Source organism: Delphinus delphis, chromosome 18, assembly GCF_949987515.2.
Source record: "Delphinus delphis chromosome 18, mDelDel1.2, whole genome shotgun sequence".
NCBI lineage: Eukaryota > Metazoa > Chordata > Mammalia > Artiodactyla > Delphinidae > Delphinus > Delphinus delphis.
In genome coordinates, this window is record NC_082700.1 from 71,122,106 (window position 1) to 71,149,712 (window position 27,607).

Consider the following 27,607-nt stretch of genomic DNA (forward strand, 5'->3'; position numbering starts at 1 on the left):
CTACCATCTGTTACAACAACTCAGCTTTGTATATCTTACTAAGCATTGGCCCCCACTTTCACCAAGTTTCTAATAGCCATGCTACCAGTGTGTCAGGCTCATCCTTAGGGCCTTTGTCAGGTTGTAAAATCCTGTGTCCTAAGAAACTGCCACCAGGTCAATGAATTGTTACTTTTCGAGTCTTCAGTTTCAGACCTCTTAAGCATACTCAAAATTTAACCCCAATGATTCTCCTGCAAGTACACGCTCACTAGTTCTTGTAGCTCCTTTTGTTGTATAATTTTATTCCTCTTTTATCAGTCCCAGCATGCCCCTAGCCAGATTATACTTGCTGGGGTTAAATCATGGTTATCAGTTTGTGGGCTCCTGGGGTGGGGTTCCGTTCCCTTGTACGTTATCTTTCATCACAGGGGAAGGATTTGCTAAGGAGAGGTGGGCCACTTCTGTAGGCCATGACAGCTCAGGGGATCTGCAGAGACAACCCACTGGGGCATCCATCCAGATGGCCTACTCCATGTTTCCAGTTCTCAGGTTTTTCTAAGCAGGGTCCTAAACTTAGTCCAAAGACTGGCTTTGACTGAATATTTAAATATCTCTTGGAGATCTATGAATTTTAGGTTCTAAGTCTGCTATTCATCTTCCCACCCCCCCCCCCCCCCCCCGTCTCACTAAAAGAGATAAGGGTCTCTTAATGAATTTCCAAAGAGGACTTCTAGTTTTCAAGGTCACCCTTTAAGTACTTGGTAATGGCACTCAGTTTCTCATTGTCTCTCTCTAGAGAGACCACATTCAGTCTTTTGGATGGAATGTTTGTGTCTTTCCCCTCGCTCAAATTCACTTGTTGAAGCCCTAATATTTGAAGGTAGGGTCTATGAGATGATGGAGGTTAAATGAGGTCATAAGGATGACACCCTAATCCAGTAGGGCTGGTACTCTTCTAAGAAGAGGAAGGGATACCAGAGCTCTCTCTAACTCTGTCATGTGATGACACAGCAAGAAGGAGGTCATTTGCGAACCAGGAAGGAAGTTTTCATCAGGAACAATATCAGCTGGCACCTTGATCTTGGACTTCCCAGCTTCCAGAGCTGTGAGACAGAAATTTCTGTGCAAGTCACCCAGTCCATGGTGTTCTGTTGTGACAGCCTGAGCTGACTAAGATAGGAGGTTACCACACTTTTTCAATACCCAGTCAACTCCTTGGGTACATCGTTTCTTGCATAGATTTCAAATGCCTAAATCACCTGTTTCTCTCCACCAAAATGTTTCCCAGGTCACTATAAGTGAAATATTCATTAGTAAGGCTGCCATCGTATGCCAGCAACTATCTCTTCCCGGACATCCCTCAACATGTGGTCCTCTTTGCTTACCAAGTGACCAGCTGACAGGTGTGCCACATCTTACCTCCTGTTTTATTACTCTTGATTTCACACATGTTTGTGTTCTCTGAGAACACACCAAGAAGGGATTAGACATTCGAAGGAAGTGTGAGTGACTCATTGTCACGGCCTTCATAGAGCTTATGTGCCACTTTCCTAATACTACAGGAAGATCATGGAGGGTAGGAATTTTTTTTTTTTTTACATCTTTATTGGAGTATGATTGCTTTACAATGGTGTGTTAGTTTCTGCTTTATAACAAAGTGAATCAGTTATACATATACATATGTTCCCATATCTCTTCCCTCTTGCATCTCCCTCCCTCCCACCCTCCCTATCCCACCACTCCAGGCGGTCACAAAGCACCGAGCTGATCTCCCTGTGCTATGCGGCTGCTTCCCACTAGCTATCTACCTTACGTTTGGTAGTGTATATATGTCCATGCCTCTCTCTCGCTTTGTCACAGCTTACCCTTCTGCCTCCCCATATCCTCAAGTCCATTCTCTAGTAGGTCTGTGTCTTTATTCCTGTCTAACCCCTAGGATCTTCATGACATTTTTTTTCTTAGATTCCATATATATGTGTTAGCATACGGTATTTGTCTTTCTCTTTCTGACTTACTTCACTCTGTATGACAGACTCTAGGTCTATCCACCTCATTACAAATAGCTCAATTTCGTTTCTTTTTATGGCAGAGTAATATTCCATTGTATATATGTGCCACATCTTTATCCATTCATCCGATGATGTACACTTAGGTTGTTTCCATCTCCGGGCTATTGTAAATAGAGCTGCAATGAATATTTTGGTACATGACTCTTTTTGAATTATGGTTTTCTCAGGGTATATGCCCAGTAGTGGGATTGCTGGGTCATATGGTAGTTCTATTTGTAGTTTTTTAAGGAACCTCCATACTGTTCTCCACAGTGGCTGTATCAATTTACATTCCCACCAGCAGTGCAAGAGTGTTCCCTTTTCTCCACACCCTCTCCAGCATTTATTGTTTCTAGATTTTTTGATGATGGCCATTCTGACCGGTGTGAGATGATATCTCATTGTAGTTTTGATTTGCATTTCTCTAATGATTAATGATGTTGAGCATTCTTTCATGTGTTTGTTGGCAGTCTGTATATCTTCTTTGAAGAAATGTCTGTTTAGGTCTTCTGCCCATTTTTGGATTGGGTTGTTGTTTTTTTGTTTTTGAGCTGCATGAGCTGCTTATAAATTTTGGAGATTAATCCTTTGTCAGTTGCTTCATTTGCAAATATTTTCTCCCATTCTGAGGGTTGTCTTTTGGTCTTGTTTATGGTTTCCTTTGCTGTGCAAAAGCTTTGAAGTTTCATTAGGTCCCATTTGTTTATTTTTGGAGGGTAGGAATTATGTCTAATATTCATCTTGGATTATCAATGCCACAGAGGGGCTCCAAATGAGTGAATAAAATTGTATGCTGGATTGAATTGCCATACATTGAAAATGCCCTCATTTGTTTGGACACTCCACGGACTACTTCAGAGGTCAGTAGCACTAAGGAATATAAAGAGGGCTACAGATATTGATCAAGAAACTCCAGTTATCTTCCTAAGTAACATGGTCTAAAATCAATGTCATGTTATCTCTACTATTTTTCCCAGATCAAATACTCTATAGCTCTCCTATATTTTCTTAAACTCACCAAACATCATTATAAGGTAATGCTTTGTGATCTCGTTTTCCTTATAATATTTTGTCTCCACTTCCCCCATTTTGTTTGCTGAATGAAAATAAATTGGTGTCATTCTGTTCAACTAATAATGGCCTTGGGGGAAGGGTGGGCAGATTAGAGAAGTGGGTGTCATCCAAGCCCTAAATATTTAGCTGAATTGGATATTTCATAAGGGTAATTGGCCACTTAGAGAAATAGAAGAGATATCAGGATCAATATCTGACACCTTGAAGCAAGGAGTCACCAGAGAGTATAATAAATTATTTCTTTTAAATCTAAAAATTTTAAATGATTAAAATTTATTTAGAGAAAATGGGAAGAAACTCACTTTGTATTGATACGTATTACTTCTAATTTATTTTTTAATCATTATATTATTTTCTATCGCTACTTATTTATGAATTATTACATTATATACTATATTTTAATTCCAAATAAAACCAGATTTCTTTACACTAACAAAAGTAGACAATGATAAAAAAAAATTGGTAAGTCTTTCTCCATTTTACCTAATTGTAATTCTGTTCAGTTTGTTTTACTTTTTCTTTTTTTTCCTAAAATGGACAAATTGTTATGAGATCTTTGAAGGATTTAAAGTTTAAATTAAATATAACTTATTCTGGGAAATAGCATTAGGCGCTGCATTCCTCTGTTACAGAATTTTCAACCACTGAGACTGCATTATGTAAATGGAAAAGTATTCCATAAATATAGATGTGTATATATGAGAGTGCTTGTTTGGGACTGATTTATATTACACCGATGTATTTGGTATAATGTTTCAGGCCTCCTTACAAATTGACTGCCTGCTCTTATATCTCTTGATGTGATGCTCTATTATCTTGGTTGTGGAGAAAGAGGGAGAAGAAGCTTTCATTGGGAGTAGGAGAGGGTATTATAAAATGTTGTAAAGGAATAGAGGTTTTTGTCTTCTCTTTCTTATAAAATATAAAATGTCACTTTTTGAAACTAAGACAAGGAAAAAATTAAAGAAAACCTCCATGACCTAGCTTCCAGGATGTGGCAGGCAGAGTGAGATTAATAAAATATTTTTAAGATACTTTTAGCAAAAGCCACAAAACAAGAGAGGGTAGCCGTTATTGAAAATTAGACTTTGGAAAAGTCCCACAAGAACTGACACGCCAGAAGTTTAGAGACAGAAAATTAGCTTGCTGAATTTTCAAAGTCCAAAATAAATACTAATAGTTTGGTTTAATTGCATAAAGAAGTTCAAAGGAGAGAACTTTTTACATTGGATTTCATATGGACAAGTTACAGTGGTCTCAGTGTATAAGAAAGGAGTACTAGGAGGTAGAATAATTCTGTTATATATAAGGTTTTAATGTCATGAAATCCAATAATGAATGCATTTCAGATGACTTTCATTGATTTATTTTTTAATCCCCTAATTTGTGTTCATTTGCTCGACTGAAATTTTAGTCTTATGCTCCTAATTTCACAGCCGAAATTTAACTCCATCTTTGTCACTTATGTGACTGAAACACTAGAGGTCATCAGAAATGACATCCTCCAACTTACTGCAGTTTCAAAAGTTCCCAGGATCCGTATTCGTCTTTGCTACTTCCTGCCGATCTCAGAGTAAGAGATGCTCCTCTTTCTGTCCATAGAAAAACCCTTAATCTATGCTCTTGATCTGGTGCCCTCTCCCCTTCTCTCATTAACTAAAGAGGGAAGGAAGGAAGGAAGGAAGGGAGGAAGGAAGGAAAGAAAAAAATCCATTCTTCTTTGGATATTTTCCCAGAGAAAATATGCTTCCTCCCTTTCATTCTCAGTTCACCTGCTTAATGGATGATGCTAGAATGACCCTCTCTACTTTATCATTCCTTATTTCATCCACAGTCAACTAAAATCTTGCCCACAGCAAAGGTCACCAGTGATTGCCCACTGATGCTTGCCCAAATTAAAAACTAAATCCAACCAATATTCTTAAGCATTATTTTTCTGGATTCCATGAAACATTTTGACAATATTGACTGTGCACGAACACATAGGACCTTATTGTCAAATCAGACTAATAGGATCAGGTATTTTCCTGATAATGTTTAGTATTACCAGTAATATCAATGCTTAGTTGAAGTAGAGAGGAGTCTGGGACTTCAAGGGCAGCTCCTAGGGGTCCTGTCTTCCTGCATCAGTCATGCACCTCTGATTCAGAGTAATAGATGAGGTCTCTAATGAGGTCCGTGGTCACCTAGCAGAGTGGGATTATTTAAATTATAAATATCTCCATTTTATAACCAGTTAAGTGTTGTGCAGCTTACGTCACATTCTCTAGGCTGCTCTTCCTCCTAGATACTGGATCCAATTGCCTATAGGTTATCTTAGCCATCAACAACCTGCTAAGGGTATCTCAGAGATGAGGTCTTCCTCAGGGCAGATATCAGAGGACCAGGTGACAAAGAGAGTAGACCAGGCCACCTGCCCATCTGCATCCTTTTCTTTCTCCCGAGTTGAATCTCTGATGAAAGGAATGACTAGGTTACAAGCCAACTTTAACATTTCCCTCCCATCCCTTCACTTTCCTTTGTCTCTTCCTTTGCTTCCATAGCATCGTTCTCTCAGAGTTCTCCTTCTAACCTCTGGATACATCTCCAATGTCCTTTATTGAAACTTTTCCTTTACCTTTCCTCAAATGTCAATCCATAGCATCTGTTCATTCTTTTCTGTGCTTTTCTCTTCTCACTCAACATTCTCTTCATATATGACTTTTACTTTGTCTTATGTTTTTAATTATTACCCTATATTGTGACTCAAAATACATTTTTAAAAACTAGATCCCACATGTACGCTACAACTAAAAGTTCACATGCCCCAACTAAGGAACCTGCGAGTTGCAACTAAGACCTGGCACAACCAAATAAATAAATAAAATAAATATTAAAAAATAAACAAGTAAAACATAAAAACAGAGAGTCATGAGCAGGAAGATGTCAAGACTTCAAAAGTCTGGGCTCTGGAACTTCTTACAGGTCTGCGTATTTTGAAAGTTTGGAGTAAGCAACAGGGAGTTATGAGGCGGAAATGTTACCAAGGTACCTCGTGACCAGGGAGAAAAACAGGAAAGATCGGTCTAGGTGACCACTCTATAATTAATCTAGTAGTTAGGGTTCAAAGTAAGAATCCTTTAGGTCTTCAAACAAAAGAAACTCAAAATCCAATGAATTAAACAAAATGGAAGTTTACTACTCTCTCAGGTTTATTCCCAAACTGTTCAGGAGGGCGGGATTTCTCTGCCATTCTCAATATAATGGCTTTCACCTCTGGGTCCATGTTAGCAACTCCAGTTTTGCCATTTTCTAGTTAACAGGAATAAGAAAAAAAGATGAAGGGAAGGCAACTTTCTTTTTAAGAATATAAACAAAGAGTGCACAAATTACCTTTACTCACATGACATCTCAACAAATTAAATCACTTATTTTTAATGAAAGGAAATAATCAACCCGGAAATACAAACGCATTTGCTCAGACACAATTATAGACCCAGGTGTATGGGCCACTCAAACAATACGTGTGTCCTTGACAAGCTTGCCTTTCATATCTCACCCTGAGAAAACCTACCCAGAGAACACAGACTGAACACACTACATCTCCAAACCCATAAGCAGACTTGGTTCCAGGCTTACTCTTTATTGGCATGGGTTTGGTTCTGTTCTGATCACCAAGTAGATCACTGCATAACAATAATGCCTAACACACTGACCATCCCATATGCATTTCTTCTTGAAATTTATCTGGGCATGACCCATATATGACATGTACATGCATCTAGACATCTTGTATAAACCATGATTGTTGTTTTAGAGATGTTGAAATTGACAGGTAATCAGATATTTGAGACAATTTACAAGAATTGTATAAACTTATGACCACTTGTTTACATAATACATTTCCATCCGTCTTGTATAAATTGCTGTGTAAAAAATTAACAAAACTTAGTAGCTTAAAGCAACAAACATTTATTTTCTCGTTTCTGTGGGAGAGGAGTTGGGCATATGCTCAGGGTCTCACAGGCTGTAATCTAAACGTAGGTTAGGTGGCATTTGTGTTTGGGAGCCTGTCTGGTGAAGAATCAGCTTTTAAGCGTATTCAGGTGGTTGGCAGAATTTATATCCTGAGGTTATATGACCAAAGTCCCCCCCTCCTTTTTTTTTTTGCCAGCTGTTGGTTAACAACTGAACTCCGCTCATAGAAGCTGCCCATGTGTCCTTTCAAAACATGGTGGCTTCTCCAAGTCCAGCAGGAGAGTCTCTCTTTCTCAAGACCGCTAAGACAAAGTGTTACATATAATATATTCTGTGAGTAATTATTCCATCACCTTTGCCATATAAGATAAGGAAGAAAGTAACTACTCCATTACCTTTCCATACTCTATTGGCTAGGATCAAGGTTCTACCCACACTCAAGGGGAGCAGTTTATACAAGAGTGTGGGATGCAGGTCATCTTAGAATTCTGCCTAGTGTAAATCTTAAAATTTTACTTCATAAGATTTAGTATAGTGATAAAGTACATAAAACTGATTGTAATAATATTATGAGCTTGTGGGCATGTGACAAAATCAGTCTTCCAAGGGAATCTGGTTATACATTCTGATACCTGTACTGAATCATATGTGTGTACATATATGTATGTCTGGCATACATATGTGTGTATACTTATATACACTCTTCTTGTCCCCAAACTATATGGTTTTCATTGTTTTAGTATGCTTCATTATTCACATATGTTACATAGAATATCCAGATATGGCATAAAATAAATGTAAATGATTAATCATTTTTGTAAGTGGAAATTAATATCAATCCAAGAACAACTGGGAACCAAGTACTCCTATCTCCTTTTTCATATTTTTCTTTCATTTCTCAGTACTTCGAGAAATTCCTTGGTCTACTGATATAAAATTTCTATGCAAAAAGCAATAAATAAATACATGAGTGAAACTTGAAGCAGAAATAAGCATACAATGTCCAAAGAGAAAACTTAGAAACAAAGCAAAATAGTACAATTAATTCTCCTGAAGGGATATTTCATCTCTGCCTGCCTCTGTCATGTTCAGATGGTACCTGGACCAGTGTGAGTGCAGCATCCTATAATATCAGTGAGAGGATCTGTCTGTGCCTGGTACACAGCAGGGTGGAGGTGATGTCAACCCTGGGCTGGGAACTGGCTACCTAATCCTTACCCTTTTTGGCTAGTCTATAGGTAGACATTACGCTCTGACTCTTGGTTATATTCTAGACTCACTCAAAGACATATGGATGGACAAGGACACAGGTGTGTCATGGGCAAAACTATTTCGAGGACGTGCTGGGGTTCTGATCATAATCTCTCCTGTGGCAGAAATGGCAGATATTTTAAAAAATACACTTAGACAGGGAATATAGCCAGTATTTTCTAATAATTCCAATGGAGTGTAGCCTTTAAAATTAGATTAAAAATTTAAAGAATACACTTACAGATGTTCTCTTGAGGCTTGAGAAGAAAGGGTGTGTGTGTCTGTGTGTCCTTCGCTTTCTATTTTTTAATAGAAACTTCAAGATACTAAGCATACAAAATTTCTGGATAGAGAAAGATATCATAGGAAGTTTGCAAAGTAGTACTGGTTTCTGGCACCTTTCCTTCTTGTCATCAGGTGGAATGTTATAGCCTTGTGCTACAAAGCTTCGGGAAAAAATGGTGATGGTTCATCAAAGTCATCTCTTACCAGCAGAAGAAAACATTCCACATGACTGATACTATCTGGCCTCAAAGAACACTTTATTAGTCCTTACCGCCTTTTGCAATTGACTTTTTTTTTCTTTACGATACGCGGGCCTCTCACTGCTGTGGCCTCTCCCGTTGCGGAGCACAGACTCCGGACGCGCAGGCTCAGCGGCCATGGCTCACGGGCCCAGCCGCCCCACGGCATGTGGGATCTTCCCGGACTGGGGCACGAACCCGCGTCCCCTGCATCGGCAGGCGGACTCTCAACCACTGCGCCACAAGGGAAGCCCTGCAATTGACTTTTTAATGAACCAATCCACATAAGTTTGTGTACATTTTCCCTTGATTTCCTTAACTTTTAAGAATTTATTTTAAAATATGTATCAATTGTATAGGTATGTCATAGGGAAAGGGAAAGGAATAATGAAACCAATGAGAGGAAGAGCAGTAAAAGGAGGAGAGAAGACAGGAAGGAAGGCAGAGAAGGAAAGAAGAGTGAACAGTAAGAGGGGAATTCTTAGGAAGAGACACATTAGGGGGAGAGACATTGTTTGACTTTTCAGATTAACCCAGGACTTGAATTCAGGTTGGAATGTTTATGCACGTGCATACAAATGAATTTTAGTCGTTGACACTTCTGACATTTGTCCTTTAATACATCATTATTTGCAGTATTCTCTGAGGGCAGTTGAGTTTCTTTTCTAGCCTCATCATCTTTTTCAAAATTACTCTTAAATACAGTCTGTCCTCACTGACTCAATTTCTGGTCTATCGTCTATGCTTTGAAATTTGACTCCTGCCCACAGCACGCTACTAAAACTGCCTTTTCTCATTTGGCCCCCTACTTGTTGGGTGCAATGGCTTTTTCGGTTTCTTTTTCTTTCTTTTTTTTTTCAGTCTATCCTTTGTTAAAGATCTCTGGGTGGGAAGGGGATGCAAGAGGGAGGAGATGTTGGGATATATGTCATCTATTTTGTAAACTATATTGTAAAGCTCTGTTCCTTGGGTTTCCTCAGAAGCGTTCTGGTCATATTTAGGACTTTATCACTGTTTCTTTCAGACTAGTTCCTGAGTGACTCCCTTTAGCTGCTTCAGGAATTCACAAGGTGGTGTCCTAATTTTCCACTATTTCCTCCTGACCCATCATCTCTCAATCATCCCATCTGTTTATACCTTTCAATCAACCACTTTTATGCTAGAGACTGGCAAGTCTCTGTTTCCAAGCTTAAGCAGCTTATTTGAGCTTCTGAATCATGTACTTGACCACCTGTTGAATACAGCCCTTGCTGTTCCACGAACATCTCAAGTTCCATATGTCAAAACCCAAATCCATCCTTTTCTTGTATAAACCTGCTCATCGTTTTTTCTCTGTCTGATACCTCCATTTAGCATTTGTCACCTTACCCCCTACCTCCAGGCAATTTCTAAATTTTGTGTTACTTCCTAAGGTTTAACAAATTGGCCCTTATTCTCTATCCTTGCTAATGACAGCTGTAGCACCCACATTCTCTTATCATCTTATTTCTGTGCTACTGTTATAAAGTACTGAACAGCCACTGCATCCATTGACAAGTCTCTTGAGTCAACCATTTGCACATATACTCAAGATTTATGTAAAATATAAAACTCACCCCATTAACTACTTGTAGAACGCTGTCACAGCTTCTTATGACCAGGAGAACACAGTCTAAGCTTCGTAAAATGGCATCTGGTATCTGGGACTATCTCCCTTTCCAGAATTACTTCTAGGCACTTTTTTCCTTCTGAATTTAAGCTGTAATGATCCCAATCTGTTTACGGTTCCCTTTATCACAAAATGTGGTTTCCATGTGCAGACCTTCTTCTCGGGAATTCTCCTTTTCTGGAATCCCAATTTTTCCTTTTAAAATCAATTCCTAGGGTTTTCCCTGAGTGCTGGAGACTGGGGTGAATGTCCCTTCTCTGTGCTACCATCAACCCATTCTTGCTATTAAAAGGTTGTATTATAGTTGTGTACCTGTGCCTGCCACAGACTGAAAGATTGGAAATATGAAGAGCAGGAAAGTATTGCTCATCCCGTTACCACAGGAAAAATGGGAGGGGGGCAAGCTTTAAGGAATCAACAAGTTGTAATTAAGTAATTCTTAATTAAGTAATCAACTTTCCTTAAAACCAACAAATAATTGAGATCTCAGGGCAATCAAATATCCCTAAATCTTGAGAGTCACACTCCTGCAGGGAGAAGCAAGACCTGAGCATTTGCTTATCTGGGAGAGACACCCCTGAACACCATAAAAGCTGGTAAGATTCAGCTAGAAAGTTACAGTGCACTGTAGAAGGCCAACTATGGGCTAGAGAGAGAGGATGAAACCCTTGAGGGCCGCAGACCTAGGGAGATTGGCACCCTATTGTAGATTTTACACCAGATGCTCAAAGGGAAGATCAGGGAGAATTCTGAAAGCTCACGCTTTGTAGTGCCTGGGGTTGGGGAACAGCTGCTTCTGCCTAAATCTGCCCAGACATATTTTACCTGTCTGCCCTATGGGGAAAAAAAAGACTTAAATAAAATATAAGAATAAGAAAAATTGCAGCCTAAGGGCATAAATGGATTGTCACATCACTCAAGTTGATTCTGTTAAAAAATGGAGAAGGAAAACCTTGAGGATGCATTCCAGATATTTGTATGTAAGAGAAAACATGGTCTCGAAAAAGCAAAAGAATTGAAATCTAAAGACTGAAACTGCAATTTGCGTATAATTAGTTGTATAATTTTTCGAGTTATTGCATCATAAATGGAACACGCATTGATTATGAACCTATGTTAAATGGGTAGGTGGTTGAACATATTGCATTACTTTGAATATTGAGATCATAAAAGAAGAATTTGTTTTCCCCTGGGAACTATCTCTTCCAGAAGTGACTGGGACCAAGACAGTATTTCAAAATCACAGTGTGTCTTTACTTCCTTTCACTCTTCATTTAGCATAAGAAAGCATTTTCCTGAATGTAGTGGGAAGTTGCTACATGGTGTCCAAGGAAGTGAACATCTAGGCAATTGCTCCAACATTGGCAATCTTACCTCAAATATATTCTTATTTGCACAGTCTAAATGATAGTCCATAGCTGACAACAACTAAAATTAGGAGAGCAGAAAGGAGTAACAAACTACACATCTCTATTAGGATGGTCAAGTAGCAGGGTGGCTTTGGAACTAGTTATTTCTGGTCTCCAAATGTGACTCTGCTTTGATTAATCCTGTGACTCTTTCAAAAGTAATTAATTTCCTTGAAATTTAATCTCCGCAATTGTAAGAAGGGAAATAATACCTACACAGAGAGTTACTGTGAGGTTTAGTGTCTTGAAGTATGCCAGTCTTCCGTTTAACGTAAGTATTCCATAAGGACACCTGCTACTGCTACTACTACTGGTCCTACTACTACTATATTTTAAAATAAATACCACTGACTTTATGTTTGTATGCTTTATTTGATTGAATGGATTTTTATATTGGATGTCTATAAATATATAATAAGGGTTTGATATAAGTGCTACTGTTTTATTTTAATTTTCTGTGATCTTTAAATTAGAAGAGGAAATACATTTGTTTTGACTAGGAGAGCCTTGTCCTAGGTGAAATAGTTCATAGTTTATCAAATGCTAATGCTAAAAACCCATTAAGAGTTTTTTCAAAGAATAACTGTCTAGACTTGAAAACTACAGATGCAAGAGTTGATGTGCTTATAATGGACTCTCAGTATACGACATTTCATCAGGCATTCAATGAGCTAAATTTAGAGCAGCAGCTAGTGTAATGGTACTATGGAGTCAAATAAAATCTGTGCTATCATGGCAACCTGCAACATTCAAAGACGTTTGCAGTGTTAATGCATTTGATTTATTAATCTTTACCACTCAGCATCTTACTAGGTTTTAAATGGTCAATATTTAGCATCACATTTCTGGAGAGAAACTGAATCCCTGTCATATACTAAATTTAAGATAAAAGGCTTATACTTGTTGACTAGAACTGACCCAGTTTGGATTCGTTATGGACGAAGAAAATGCAGTACAGAGACCATTTTCTCTGTCATTGAATTCACTTGAGATGGAGACATTTTTAGATGTGTTTGTGTCTGTAAAATTCAGCCACATAAATATGGTCTGGTAAGAACTAGATAATACATGGGACAGAAAGACTGTACATTCCAAAGTCTCACCTTACACACACACACACACACACACACACACACACACACACCCCTCAAGTAATTACAGATGGTTGTGCAAAAACTAACAGGAGGTATCTGAGTAAAATCAGCATGCAACTGAGAATCTTACATTCCGAATTTTCCTCCTGAACTTATAGGACTTGCCTTTCACCCCTTCCCTATCCTCCCATTCCACAATTTGTATAATAGGCACCAGAACAAAAAATCACAATGCCTCTGAGGAAACTCCCTTAGTTCTGAGAAACAAGACTTGCAAATGAAAAGATCTGTATTATAATCAATTTGATATTTGACATCATCTGTCTGTGTTGTATTTTATGTATACATAAAACTAATTACTGTATTTAAGAGCTCAGACTTTGTCCTCAGAGGATCTTTAGGTAAACCACTGTCAGAACCAATATTTTTAACCTAGATGTTGAATAAATGAGTAAAAAGAAAACGTCTTATTTAAGAAAATTGTTAATCTACAGTCTTTTTATCCCTTCTCGACTGTAGATAAAGCTGGTTTAATTGGACATGTGAAGAAGTAAACATCAATGTCTTTTAAATTTCAAACTTTTTCATTATTACTATATTTGTTAGAGTCATCTGTGATTGGTGATCTTTGACGTTACTATTGTAGTTGTTTTGGTGGGGTCACGTGCCAACTGAGTGCATCTAAGACAGCGAACTTAGTCAGTAAATGTGTGTGTTGTGATTGCTCCACCAACCTGCCTTTCCCCATTTCCATCTTTCTTCTTGGGCCTCCCTATTTCCTGAAACACAGCAATATTGAAATTAAGCCAATTAATAACCCTAAAATGACCTCCAAGTGTTCAAGTGAAAGGAGGAGCCACCTGATGTGCAAACTTTATTGCTGTCTTCTTTTAAGAAATTGCTACAGTCACCCCAAGCTTCAGCAGCCCTGACTAGTCAGCAGCCATCAGCAAAGAGGCAAGACCCTCCACCAGCTAAAGATTACAATGCACTGAAGGCTCAGATGATGAGAAGCAGTAAAGTATTTTTAAATTAAGGTATATACATTTTTTTAGACATAATGCTATCACACATGTAATAGTCTACAGTATAATATAAACAGAACTTTTTTATGCCCTGGGAAAGCAAAAAATGCACATGACTCATTTTATTGTGACAGTCTGGAACCAAGCTTTATTGCCAAGCTTTATTGCTTTATTGTCACGGTCTGGAACCAAGCTCAAAATATCTTCAAAACACGCCTCTGCCAATCCTGCTCTTCTGCAAGATTTGAATCCCAATCCACCTATTTCGCCTCGTGTACCATTACCAGCTAGGCTTCGGAGGCAAGAATGGTCATTATTGGCAGTACAGCCACAGCACAATTATTGGACTAATAAAACATGATAGTAGTTTTAGGTATTAATCCTGTAAACCAAGAATATAAATAAACTGTATGGACTATTTGAACCTAGGGATGTTTTCTAAGCATGGACTTTTTGACAGGACCAAATATCAAGGACATTTGGACATGGATCAAATGTCTCAAAGGATGTTTGAACAGGACCAAATTCAACTAATCATTATGGCTATATAGTACTTCCATATATCCTATCTCATTGAATTCTGGATATTTTAATTAGCTTTGTTTGCCTAAAGGTCATGACACATGAAGTTACTGTTGTTCCCTTTGGGTCAAACAGAGTTTTGTTAATGATGTATTTACGTGTAGTAGATCTTGTATTTTCCAAGACAATGAATGAGTCAATAATACCAACACAAATCACAATAGAAACATATTCATCTTCTGTTGAATGTCTTATGTTAACTCTTTCATTTTTGCGTATTAGTAAATGCTTTTTTAATATCAGTACTGAAACCTTTCATATTATCTGTATGTCAGTTGACCTCAGTCAATAGTCTCCTTTTAGGCTCAAATTGTCTCAAATTTGGCCTGTGGCAGGTTCTCGTAGATTGGCTCTTTTGTCAGTTTAATATGTACCATTAATCTTTGAAAGCTGACAAGTTTTCTGACTAAAGATGTTTCACATTTAGTTTGCATATTCCTGCCCAAGACATGAAACTAGCTATTTCTCCAAGGAACTCTTCTTCCTTTTGGTGAAAAATTGTATTAGAGACCGGAATTTTGTTGCAAGAATAACATTGTGTAAGTGGCATTTCTTCTGTGCATTTCAGTGGATGAGGTTAGGCTATATATTTACTCTTGAATTATAAATCTTAAATCTATATTAATGACTTTAATCCAGATTTAACATGACAGTGATCCCACTTAAATTCTTGATTCAATCATTACATTTTTTTACTATTATATAAAACGTCTAGATTCCTCAAAATAAATATATGTTGCATCACAACATACTGACATATTATCAACACACAATACAATTATTGAGTAAAGCCAACTTATTTTAGACTACATCCATCTAAGGGTATGCTGTAGAGTTAAATGGCAAAATTTAGATTATAAAATGGTATCATTCTCATATAGTAAGCCAGATGATATAGATACGACGATGAATAGATAGAAAAAAGACAGATAGATAAGAGATAGATGATAGATGATTGATTGATAGACTAGATAGATAGATGATAGATACATAGATAGATAAATGATAGATAGGCAGAGAGAAGTAGAGGAATATATAGAAAATATGCCCAGATACACACTGTAGTGGGATTATGATCACAATTAAATCTTTTTGCTAATCTGCATTCTTACTTACTTTTTAGAGCTAACAGATATTGCCTTTCACACATGTAGGGATAGAATTTCTGGTGATGTCTCCATTTTGAAAATACTAAATTATTAACCATACTAAACAATCTTTGAGCAATATTGTCTTCCTTAACTACTTAAAATATCTGTTTTCTCTTTAATAAACTTTAATCCTATTCCTCTTTTCAATTTAAAAAATCTTGGAAAAATATTTAAATTATTCAGAACACTCTCCGTGCTAATTTTCTACACTTTAGTGACTTAGTCAAATAAGCATCTGAAATTTAACAGCATAAGACTTCATAAGAGAAACCAAAGTTTAAGGCCCAAAGAAAAATAACAAACCATTGATCACAGGTTATTTTTATTTTATTTCTTTTTGGTACGCGGGCCTCTCACCATTGTGGCCTCTTCCGTTGCGGAGCACAGGCTCCGGACGCGCAGGCTCAGCGGCCATGGCTCACGGGCCCAGCCCTTCCGCGGCATGTGGGATCTTCCCGGACTGGGGCACGAACCCTCGTCCCCGGCAATGGCAGGTGGACTCTCAACCACTGCACCACCAGGGAAGCCCCACAGGTTATTTTTTAAATCCTATTTCTTGTTTGAAAATACAAAGCTCCTTTTTCTTCCCCACGTTCCATCATGCAGTGTTTGCTTCTAATGGGCCTTTGTAAACTTCCTGCTGAGCGTTTTAGAAAAGATTAGATGACAAATTCACCGAAGCTGAATTGAAAAAGATACGTACGCCACATCTGAGATTTTAAACTATTTGTTTTCTTTTTCGACTCACATCGTTCTTGATTGTTGCTTTTAGATGGGATTAAAATTATAGCAGTTGAAAGTCAGTGCTACTGAAATAAATATAAAATATTATCCACTATATGAATCTAAGAAGTTGCCCCAATTTCCATAGTAATTTTACGAAGTTCAAATATGAAACACAAAGTAATATATTAGAAAGAGGAAAAATAGGTTCTAATTCTTGAAAATAATTTGCATGTGTCTGTAATTCAAATGATCAAAACTGCATACACACTAGAACAACCACTAAAAGGAAGCTATAAACAATATAGAATTAGTGAAAGAAGGGCAAATCTAATTTTATGGCATTATAAGCAAAATATTAGGATTACTTTGGCCAGAAGGATGGGCATCGGCTTGCAGAAAGAGTTTAAAAGAATTCTTTTTCTTTTTCTATGTGATATTTTCGTATACATGTTAAGACTGAATTTGAACGGTGTTAGAAATGGCTAATGCCATTGAAATACCACATCTGACAGCATCATCTGTACTATTATGAGCCTTCCTAGATAGAAAGATAGAATGGTATCGAAAGAATATAAGGAGAATTTTCATGCCATATGTTATTTCTGTAAGCTAAATAACAATAACTTTGATTATAGACTAAATCGTTTGTTTATCCAGGGGAATGTTCCAAAGTCACTGCGATCTCAGTGTAGATTGAGAATACATTAATATTTTAGAGAAACAGAATATTTATGTTCTGTTCCATATATATATGTGAAACATAAATATATTATATATATATTTAACATATAAAACATATATTACATAAATATATATGATTTATGTCAGCTCACATATGATGAGAAATAAAGGAGAAAACTTTATTCACAGATGACACAGCATTGTAACCACAGCCAGCAAGCAACACAGGGTTTCTCTAAACCAAGTTGGAGTGTGCTCCTTATTGGAGCATGGGAAGAAAATATTACACATTCTATTTATATACTTACATAATGATGAAAGAATTAATAGTCACTAATAGATATTTGAATTGGTGGCAATCTATTTGTAAGTGTGTAACTAAATATACAACGATTGTTCAAATTCTTATTTACTGATAGTGCAGGGACCACGTAAATTCTGTTTATGTCCTGCTGTGGTGACAGGACCAAGTTGTTTCTGTTTTTTTTTTTTTTTGTGGTATGCGGGCCTCTCACTGTTGTGGCCTCTCCCGTTGCAGAGCACAGGCTCCGGACGCGCAGGCCCAGCGACCATGGCTCACGGGCCCAGCCGCTCCGCGGCATGTGGGATCTTCCCGGACCGGGGCACGAACCCGTGTCCCCTGCATCGGCAGGCAGACTCTCAACCACTGTGCCACCAGGGAAGCCCTGGGACCAAGTTGTTTTAAGACTACTTCTGTAAGCAATGGGAAGCGGCATATGTTAATATTTCACTGAGTACCCTGTCTTCAATTTCTTTTCAGTAACGTTTCTTAAGCTTGACTGCACTGTAGTACATCCCCTGCTGCCACATCTACTAGCGGAATTTTATTGCAGGAATGTTGCAGAACAAACACTAAGGAAAAAAAGCCCTTGTTCTGCACTCAAAAGATCTACAAAATTTGTGCGTCAACAAAAACAGATAAACAAACAAAGCAACCCACAGCAACAAAAGAAAGGACAGTAAAAAGTAATTTCAATTAAATAATAAAATATTTTGCAAAGAACCCAATATTTTGCACCACCCAATGGTGGTGCTTGGTACATAGCGTATACAATCAATTCCCTTCCTTTTCCTGAAATTTAACATTTAAAATGCTTGGTAATAGAGCACAGCGGTCAGCTTGTGTAAACTGATGAGATACAAAGAAGGTTGCTGGCAGGGGACAGAAAAGATCAATGAGGAATGTGGTGATGGAAGAAAAGATTCTGCAAAAACTCAGAAGTATTTCTCCAGCCACACCCAGCAGAAAATTTTACCAGTGCTTATAACATTATAAACCTTGTGATACATGCTTATATAGTAGTATGTGTTATATATAAGTGATATGTAGCATATATCGCATGTTAAAATTGGTATTGGCTTGGTGGTACTGCATGGAACATCAGCTGAGACACCTCCCCTGAAGGCTGGAGGGTCCATTTCCAAGATGGTCCATTTCTCACATGGCTGTAGAGTTTTGGCTGGCTGTTAGGCAGGAAAACAGCTAAAGGTGAGGGCTGAGAATTCAGTTCCTCCCCCCCATGGGTTTCTCCATGTGTCTTAAACTTCACAAGGAATATAAGAGACAGAGAGAAAAGTTCTATCCCATTTTATTGTCTAGCTTCAATCACATAGCATCATTTCTTTCTTATTCTATTAGTTGTAGCAATCAGACTCACCACGTTCAAGAAGAGGAGACATAGATTCCACCACTTGATGGAGGAGTGACAAGGTTCTGGAAGTAAAGGAGGGATGACAAAATGCTGAGAACATTTAAAAAATATATATTCTTTCACAACTCGTTTGGGTTTGGAGGGTTTTGTTTTGTTGTGTTGTGTTTTTAGTTTTTTTGTTTCCTTTCATATGTGCCACTAGGTGAGTATTTGCTTACTGAACATGTGACAGAGGCTAAGTCAGCTTTTTGAATAGACAGGTGGTAAAATAAAATGACCCAATTAATTCAAGGAAGTCGAGAGTACACGTAACTTAAAAGTGTTACCTAATTAACTGGTGATTTTCAGGTTTGTGGCTTTAATACGATAAGAGTGAAATAGGAGACAAAGCTTAGATCCTACCATTTTTAGTTATAAATACAATATTGGAACCATCTCTTTATAATTTCATTAAAAAAAACTCAATGATGTGGCATGAAAATAGTGCATGGGAAGATTACTCCACACATCATATTTTATTTTAAAATTATGACTGCGCCTGTAAAAACTCAACAAACTACTTTAAGAGTGAAAACTGCAGTGACTCAAACTAACTGGATTTTGTTGTTGATTCATCATTAACTTATTGAAATCTTCCTCCTTATTCCTTATTAACTCTTGGGTGTGATGGTGAAGTTTGGTGCCACAGTGACCCAAATCAAGGTCTTGGGAATATGTTTGTCCCTTTAAAGTCTTACCATCAATGTATGAAGGAGCAGTGCTTACATAAACATTATGAGCTAATTAGTACGACTTTTAGATCCCACCTTTTATAACTATAGGAACTCAGTGGCAGTGACTCTTGGTGGTTCCGCATAATCTCTGAGAGTTGCTGGGGATACTTCCATGTGTTTCCAGTAATTTCCACACAGTTTCATCTGCTCTGGCTTCTTCATCGAGGTACCTTCCTCTGCCTCTCCTGGGAACATATATGAGCCCTCAGAGTACAGAAGTCCATGAAGCACAGTGGCAGTGTTTCTGAGATGGAGAAAAGAAGCATTGACCCCCCAACCTGAATTTAGATTTCACTTGTTCTTGTAATCCTGACCTAACATCTTCTGAAAAGGTTTTTCAGTTGTTAATTACAGCTATTAGAATGACTTCTTTAGCTTCTGATTCTAACACCACTGTGGTTAATTTTATGTGTCAACATAATTGGCCATGAAGTTCACAGATTAAACATTATTTCTGGGTGTGCTTGTGAGGGATTTTTCTAGATTAGATTAGCATCTGCATCTGTGGACTCAGTAGATTGCCTTCTCCGATGTGGGTGGGTATCATTTAATCTGTTGAGAATATGAATGGAACAAAAGTTAGAGGAAGGCTGATTTAATCCCTTTTTGCTTCCTGCCTACCTGTTTTAATTGGGACATCTTGTCTCACCTTCTCTGGTTCTTGGACTTGGATGTAAACCATTGGCTTGCTGGCCCTTAGGACTTTGGACTCAGACTGAATCACAGCACTGGCTTCCCTGGGTCTTCATCTTGCAGACAGCAGTTCAGGGAACTTCGCAGTCTCCAAACTTGCAAGAGCCAATTCTCTGGAGAACCTTAATACATCAACTCTCACTGCTCAGCTCTCTCAAAAGGAATCTTCCATGTGGGCAGTCAAAAGCCATTTCATCACTTTCTTCTCTCTCTGCCTCTCTCTGTCTCTGCTTGGTTATCTCTCTGTTCTCCCACCCACTCTCATCTCCATCTGTTTCTACCCCTACATCCAACAAACACTCCTAAAAGCCCTCGAGAAAATCACAAAAACATATGCCAGAGAGATGCACAGCCTACCAGTTTCACAAACATTCAAACGGAATCTTGGTTTGAGCTCAACTGGGATGCCCTGCCGCATTGACAGAAAGTAGAGGGGAACCTAAAATTAAAGACTCATTCTTTTGAATCAGCGATGCTTCTTTAGGGCTGTTTGAATCTATCAAATGACAAATTAGGAACACGTAATGACAAGTGATCTTTAAAATACCAGAGGAGCCTACATCATTTAAAAAGTCAGAATGAAATTCAAAGATGCTGAACGAATTATCCCTCTGTGCCGACTGTAGAGTTAGTTCTTCAGAGGCTCTTCTCTGATCAAAGGAAGACACAGTGCATTTATCTTTCACACAGCCAAAATGTGTATGTTCTTCCAAATGTGCAATTCCCATTTGATTTGCTTCTTAAAATTTATAGATCTTCTTATAAAAGCAGGACTCAATAAAGGAAAGTGTGTCCATGGAGTAGTGTAGAGGTCTGAAGAAACAGCAGCGTCTCGTTGCAGAATGTTCAGTCGTGCCCGCTAAATGCAGGTGGGAGTGGGATATATAGAACTCTCTCTTTTCATTTTTAAATTCTGACCATCAAGGGAATGACTTGGAAGAATTTGAATGAAGATAAGGGCATTTTGTATTTTAGCATGTGCTCTAAAACAGAACGATTCAAGGACCTAGCATGTGGCAGGATGCTCATTTGGGTATTTATGTGGTTACTTACCTGTCACTTTCTGAGAGAGGCCTTCCCTGATTTTTTTTTTTTTTGCGTCACGCGGGCCTCTCACTGTTGTGGCCTCTCCCGCTGCGGAGCACAGGCTCCGGACGCGCAGGCTCAGCGGCCATGGTTCACAGGCCCAGCCGCTCCGCAGCATGTGGGATCTTCCCGGACCAGGGCACGAACCCGTGTCCCCTGCATCAGCAGGCGGACTCTCAACCACTGCGCCACCAGGGAAGCCCCTTCCCTGATCTTTGAAACTACATTAAATGTTGTCCTTACTTCCAGCTTCACGTTCTCATTTTTGTTTTACTCAGAGTCCTTATGAAAATCAGAAATTATGTATTTGTTTATGCCCTGATTTCTTTATTTTTGTCTCTTCACTGAATTGTTACGGAAATCATGTCTATTTTGCACATTCAGCAAGTACCTGATACAGAGTAGGCATGTCATAAATATATATAAATTGAGTTAATTATCTGATATCATCCTTCAGAAATCATGCTTATTGAGAGACATTTCTCCGTTGAGGGCTCTTGCTCTCACACACCTTTCATGCCAAGAATGCAAGGCCCTTATCTCGGTTTGCCCCAACCATTTCTCAGGGTTGGATTCACAGCAAAGCCAACTCAAACCAAACCACTGCTTCTTCATGGTGGCACACACATGCAACAAGCTGAATTAGATAAAAAAATATATCCCTTTGCCAGTTAAGTCACCGTCAGCAATGGAGCAAATCAGACCAGCAGAGTTCAGGCTAAAATTTCAGCAACGCATGATAAATCCAAGTATAGACAAAAAAGAGTCAGCTATTGCTAGGAGGAGATAATAATAATAGCTACCGTTATTTGAGGACTTACTAAGTTCTAGGCACTGTATTTTGTAGATGTAATTTTATTGAGATTTAACAGCAAACTTGTAAGACAGAGTCAGTGTAAGACAGAGTCAGTGATCAACTACATTTTCTAAAATACAGTGCTAGGAACCATACTAGAAAAAGGTCCATCAGTGGCAGTGACTCTTGGTGGTTCCACATAACCTTCTCTGAGAGTTGCTGGGGATACGTCAAGCAAGGGAAGCTTGTCTGAGATTACCTAAGCAAACTGCAGAACATAATGAAAGACCAAAGGCAGAGATGTTAGGTAAACTAAAAGATCTTGGGAACTTGGTGCTCTGGCCTTCTGGACTCTCCACAGAGAATTTCCAGATCAAACAGGATTCCTCTACTGGCCCCTACTCCATCAATTTTGTCCAAGATCCAAATAATAACAGATAACAAAGATAACAATGGCTTTTAAAGCTGGCTTGGAAATTGTGTGCTGCTTGTGTTAGCAAGGAGAAAGGCCCTGCCAATGTTTAATGTTTAAAAGCATCTTATCTCAAAGACAGGCTACCTAGTAGAGGTCAGTTCTCCCTTCTCCCCCTTGTTTTATTATCAGGGTGAAACGCAGTTCCTGGTGGCATGAGCCTAATCTGAGTCCCATTTTAAGGTGGTGTCTCTGCAGCTGTTGCCTCGTTCTGGCAGTTCTTTGTTTTGTCCAGGAGAGAGCCTGCTTGTCCAGGGTCACTTCCCCGAGCTGCACAAAAACAAGCCCAGCCGGAGTCTCCTGGGCCGAGCAAACCTGCTGGTCGGAGACTGCCCAACCACGCTCGATGGGGTCCCCACCTGCCGTCCCCTCGCCCTGATCACACACACTGCCCAGGCTGCCCTGCATGGGCTCCAACATCTCCTGATTTCCCTACAGGAGGAATTTATAGGGAACCAGGCTTTTGCCTAATTCGCACATCTAAAAAGTAATAGTTATAGAATTCAAGACCAGGTATATCTTGATCAAATACCCATGCCCATAACCATTGCCCACTGCAGCTTCCCAGGCAATGTTTACTGTAGACCCCAACAGACAGAATGTAAAATCCGGCAAAACAGGGAGGCAACATCAGTGGCTCTAGAGGTCAGAGGTGAAATTCCGTTATTTGCTCCCTGCTATGTTTAATGTAATCCGGTACGCATGGCAAAATGTAGCCCTATTGGTACTAACTGTGGCCCTCTGTCTTGCCAGTCTCCATGCAACTTCAACATGACTTTTTGTCGTTTCCAGTGCATGGCATTCCCCTACCTCCAGATCTTCAGTCTTTCCATTTCTACATTGGAGGTGATTTCATCATCTGACACCTCACTCCGCATTGGGTCTTGCTTCAGTTTTATTCCAAAAAATGTATGTACTTTCATGACTGCCACTTGGCTTGTATCACTCACTCTGCTGAAGCCATTCCTGCCTTTGCTGCTCGCGCTGCATAGCTGCCACCAGGTGCCATCTCTCCTGTGACGTAGCCTTCACTACTACCCCCTACTTCCCTAAGCCAAGTTAGTTTCACCTGCCTTTCCAGGTTGCATTTATCCCAATGCATTATCATTTATCAGTATATACCTCCTGGACTATAGACTCAACTAGAATAAAGATGAGGACTAAAGTCATAATCAATGTGAAAAATCCCTGGTACATAGTATGTGCTTCAATAAACATCCCTTGTTATATAAGTGGGTGAAATATCTCTGTACCAAGGAATTAATTCCTATTGACACAGAAGACGGTCTCACATCTACTCTAGGGACATGTGAAAAGTAAAGTGAAACCTATTTAATTATAGCATTCAATTTCATGGATTTTGAAGGGTTTTATATTGAGGACCAATTTTATAGTTCTAAGATAAATTATAAGTACATATTAGATTGCTTTTTGGATTCTGTTTTATGAAAAAAGTATCTGCATATAATTTTGCATTTTTATTATATCTGGGCTCAGAAAACTATGCATGTTTTAACTATGTAAGTCAGTCTTCTCATCAGACCATCTTAGGGTGGTATTTGATTCGATAATTCAAAAGGATGATTAATGTCGTGAGTCATAAAAATACATAAATATACATTAAATATTTTATTTTAACTAAAAATATAAACACATAGGAGTTCTCTCATCAACTGATGTGTGAGCCAACAAAGAATCTGAAGCACAAACTGTGGATCCTGGTGTCCTGGGTTCAAACCTCATAGTAAACCATGATATTATCAGCTCTGTGACTTAGAGAAATTTACTCATTTCTCTGTCTCTTAATGTTCCTCATGTGTAAAACTGGGAAGAAGAATTTTAAATGAGTTAGCTTTTTAAAAGTTTTCCTAGGGCTTCCCTGGTGGCGCAGTGGTTGAGAGTTCACCTGCCGATGCACGGAACACGGGTTCGTGCCCCGGTCCGGGAAGATCCCACATGCTGCAGAGCAGCTGGGCCCGTGAGCCATGGCCGCTGAGCCTGCGCGTCCGGAAAAAAAGTTTTCCTAGAACCCTGCCTGGCTCATGTTACATAAATTTGTTAAAATAAATATGGCCATCACAGCCGCTCTGTGGCTATGAAAGGGGATTTTTGTGATGGAAATGCCCTGTATCTTGATTGCGATGGTTACCACAAAAATCTACACGTGATAAAATTGCATACAGCTAAGTGCACATACAAACAAGCATGTCTGCTTGCTTTTGAAACGTGAATCGGGTCAGTGCATTGTATCAATGTCATAATCCTGGTTATTTTAATTTTGAAATGGGGTACTGAATACATTGACTATTTTAATACAGTGGAAACACTGAATGATATTGAACTGACATTCATTTAATAACTCCCTGGTTAATAATGCCCTTGATACCTATACTCTATATGTGTATTTTGATAATTTAACAGAGCACGAAGCAATATAGTAGAGAGCTTAACTGCACTGTCTACTCAGTTTACCTGTGTTACAAACTCAGTTGTGTCACACGCTAGGTGTATAACCTTGGGCAAATTATTTAGCCTATTTTCTCCTTTCCTCATTTATAAAATGAAGTGATGGTAGCAGTATACCTATTTCAAAGAGTTATCTGTGAGGATTAGTGAGTGAATATAAGTTATTAGAACAGTACTTAGTACATAGTAAATCACACGTATGTGTTAACTCTTATGGTAGGAAAACATTAGGTTACTGAAGCTTTTCTAATCCTTCCAGGTTTTCCTTTTCTCATGCATACAAGTATCTGCTTACTCTATGTCTTTATGTCTTTGGGGCTTGTAAAACATCTATTAAAACAGAACTAGAGAAATACATTCAGAGACCAGAGGAAATCAGAAAAGTGTCTGACCAGTCAGAGCAATACCGAGTTATCAAGTCACTGAGTTTAACGGATTGCAGCTGGCAGGATGAAGATGGCTCTTATCCCAACTTGCCCAATCCCTGGATTAACCATCCTTTCCATTCCTATTCTAAATCATACTCTGGGGAACGCTGGGGAACCAGTTCCTCACTGGTAGGTGGCCCCCCTATTGGACACCCATTCCCACTGCCAGAATACTTTCACCTATGCTTTCCAAATGTTTAAGGCTGTGCCAGTTGTCACTTGAATTATATAATTTAAAATCCTTTGATAATTGATAACATGTACATACGAAAGGAAAGAAAACAGATGTTTTCAAAAGAGAGTTGACAATGTTTGCTGAGATTTGAAGTTGAATCTCTAAAACTAACAACAGAAGCTACCAGGGAATTAGGTATATGTAAGGTGACGGTAAAAAATGTGGAAAAATCATAATCGAATAGGTTTTACACACACTTGGCTTTTCAAATGTCATCAAATTCTTACTCTAAAGAATAGAAACACAATTACAGAGTATGTGTTATAGATTTTATCCAACTAAAACCATCAGGAAATTAGTCATAAATAAATGTATTAAAAATGTAAATTGGTTGCATTCCCCGCCCCCAACAAATTATGCTGGTTATTTATTTATTCATTTATGATACAGTTTAGTTTTTAGCAGTCATAGCAAAATTGAGCTGAAAGTACATATTTCTCATATAGCCCCAGTCCTCACATGTGCACTGCGTCCCCCACTAGCAAAATCCTGCATATGTTTTTTAAAACTATATGTTTTGTGATAATTGGAAATTTACATGCAGTGTATGAAATAATACAGAGAGATCCCCCTGCGCCCAACACGTATTTTCCCCCAGCCATTTTGTACAACTACAGCACATTACATTTTAAAAAGAAAGAAAATTGGGCTTCATAATTTATTTATAATTATAATGATAGAGATTATCTGAGTTTGGGAGAGGGCAGGAAATCCTGCATTTTTTGTTGTAAGTTACTGATCACCAGAGCAAGTGTTTATAACCTGCAACACATGTTCCGTTTCTTCTGAGTGAAATTCTAATGAGGGATGCTTTAAACAAATATGTTTCCAGAAAAATAATCAAATAGAGAAGTAAACTGAGAGAGTGAAGCTTGTATGTATTTGCGTTAGCCTATTTCTGGACTCCATGTGTGGAGAATTAGGGTCCCTATTTAATTTTCTCCTGAAAACATCAAGTTTGAAAATATTAATAATTATCATGGGGTGTTACTCAGTGATCTTTCTTATTTTATTTAATTAAGAGATGGAATTTTGACCTGTGATATTGTTTTGCCTCAAACTGGATAACTGGTTCAAAATAATTTTTAAAACAGTGAAATATAAATTTATATATATATATATATGTATATATATATAAAATATTGGTTTTGGCGCCTCCAAGTATTTTGGTATTTAGTTTTCTCCCATGTTCGCAAAGGAATATATATAACTGAAGGTCTTGTTAGTAATCCATTGTGCAAATATTTATGCTTTGTGAGAGAATATCATAGGGTTTCTCCCAAAGTTTAGGTTAAAATTAGTACCATGCCCTTTTCCCTTCACTGGTAAAACATTTTGGTTGGAATATGAAAATGTTTAATAAATCCTCTGACATTTTGGTGACTGCCTTAAAGTACCAAGGGAATAATATAATAATAGAGAAATGAAAAAAAAACGACAGCAAAACAGCTCATCTAAAGTTTTGCTTGGCTATAAAATTTATAATCCTGTAAGAACATATCTCTATTGGCAATCATAGGGACTTGGGAGAAACATTTCCACAGAATGTGCCTAGTATAAGATCAATGCTTCTTTATATACACACACACACACACACACACACACACACACACACACACAAACAAATGGTTTTCTTTATAATTATAACGGTTAACAGCATTTTTCAAACTGGAGCTTATACCAAATTGGACTTGTGGATTATACCTGCATTCACCTTCTTCTCTGGTGATGTCAATAGGAAGAACATCTTTACTTTTTTTAATGAAAAAATAAACTTAAAGCACAACTCTGTATGTTTTTTTAAATTTTTAATTTTTGTCCTATTTTCCAAAA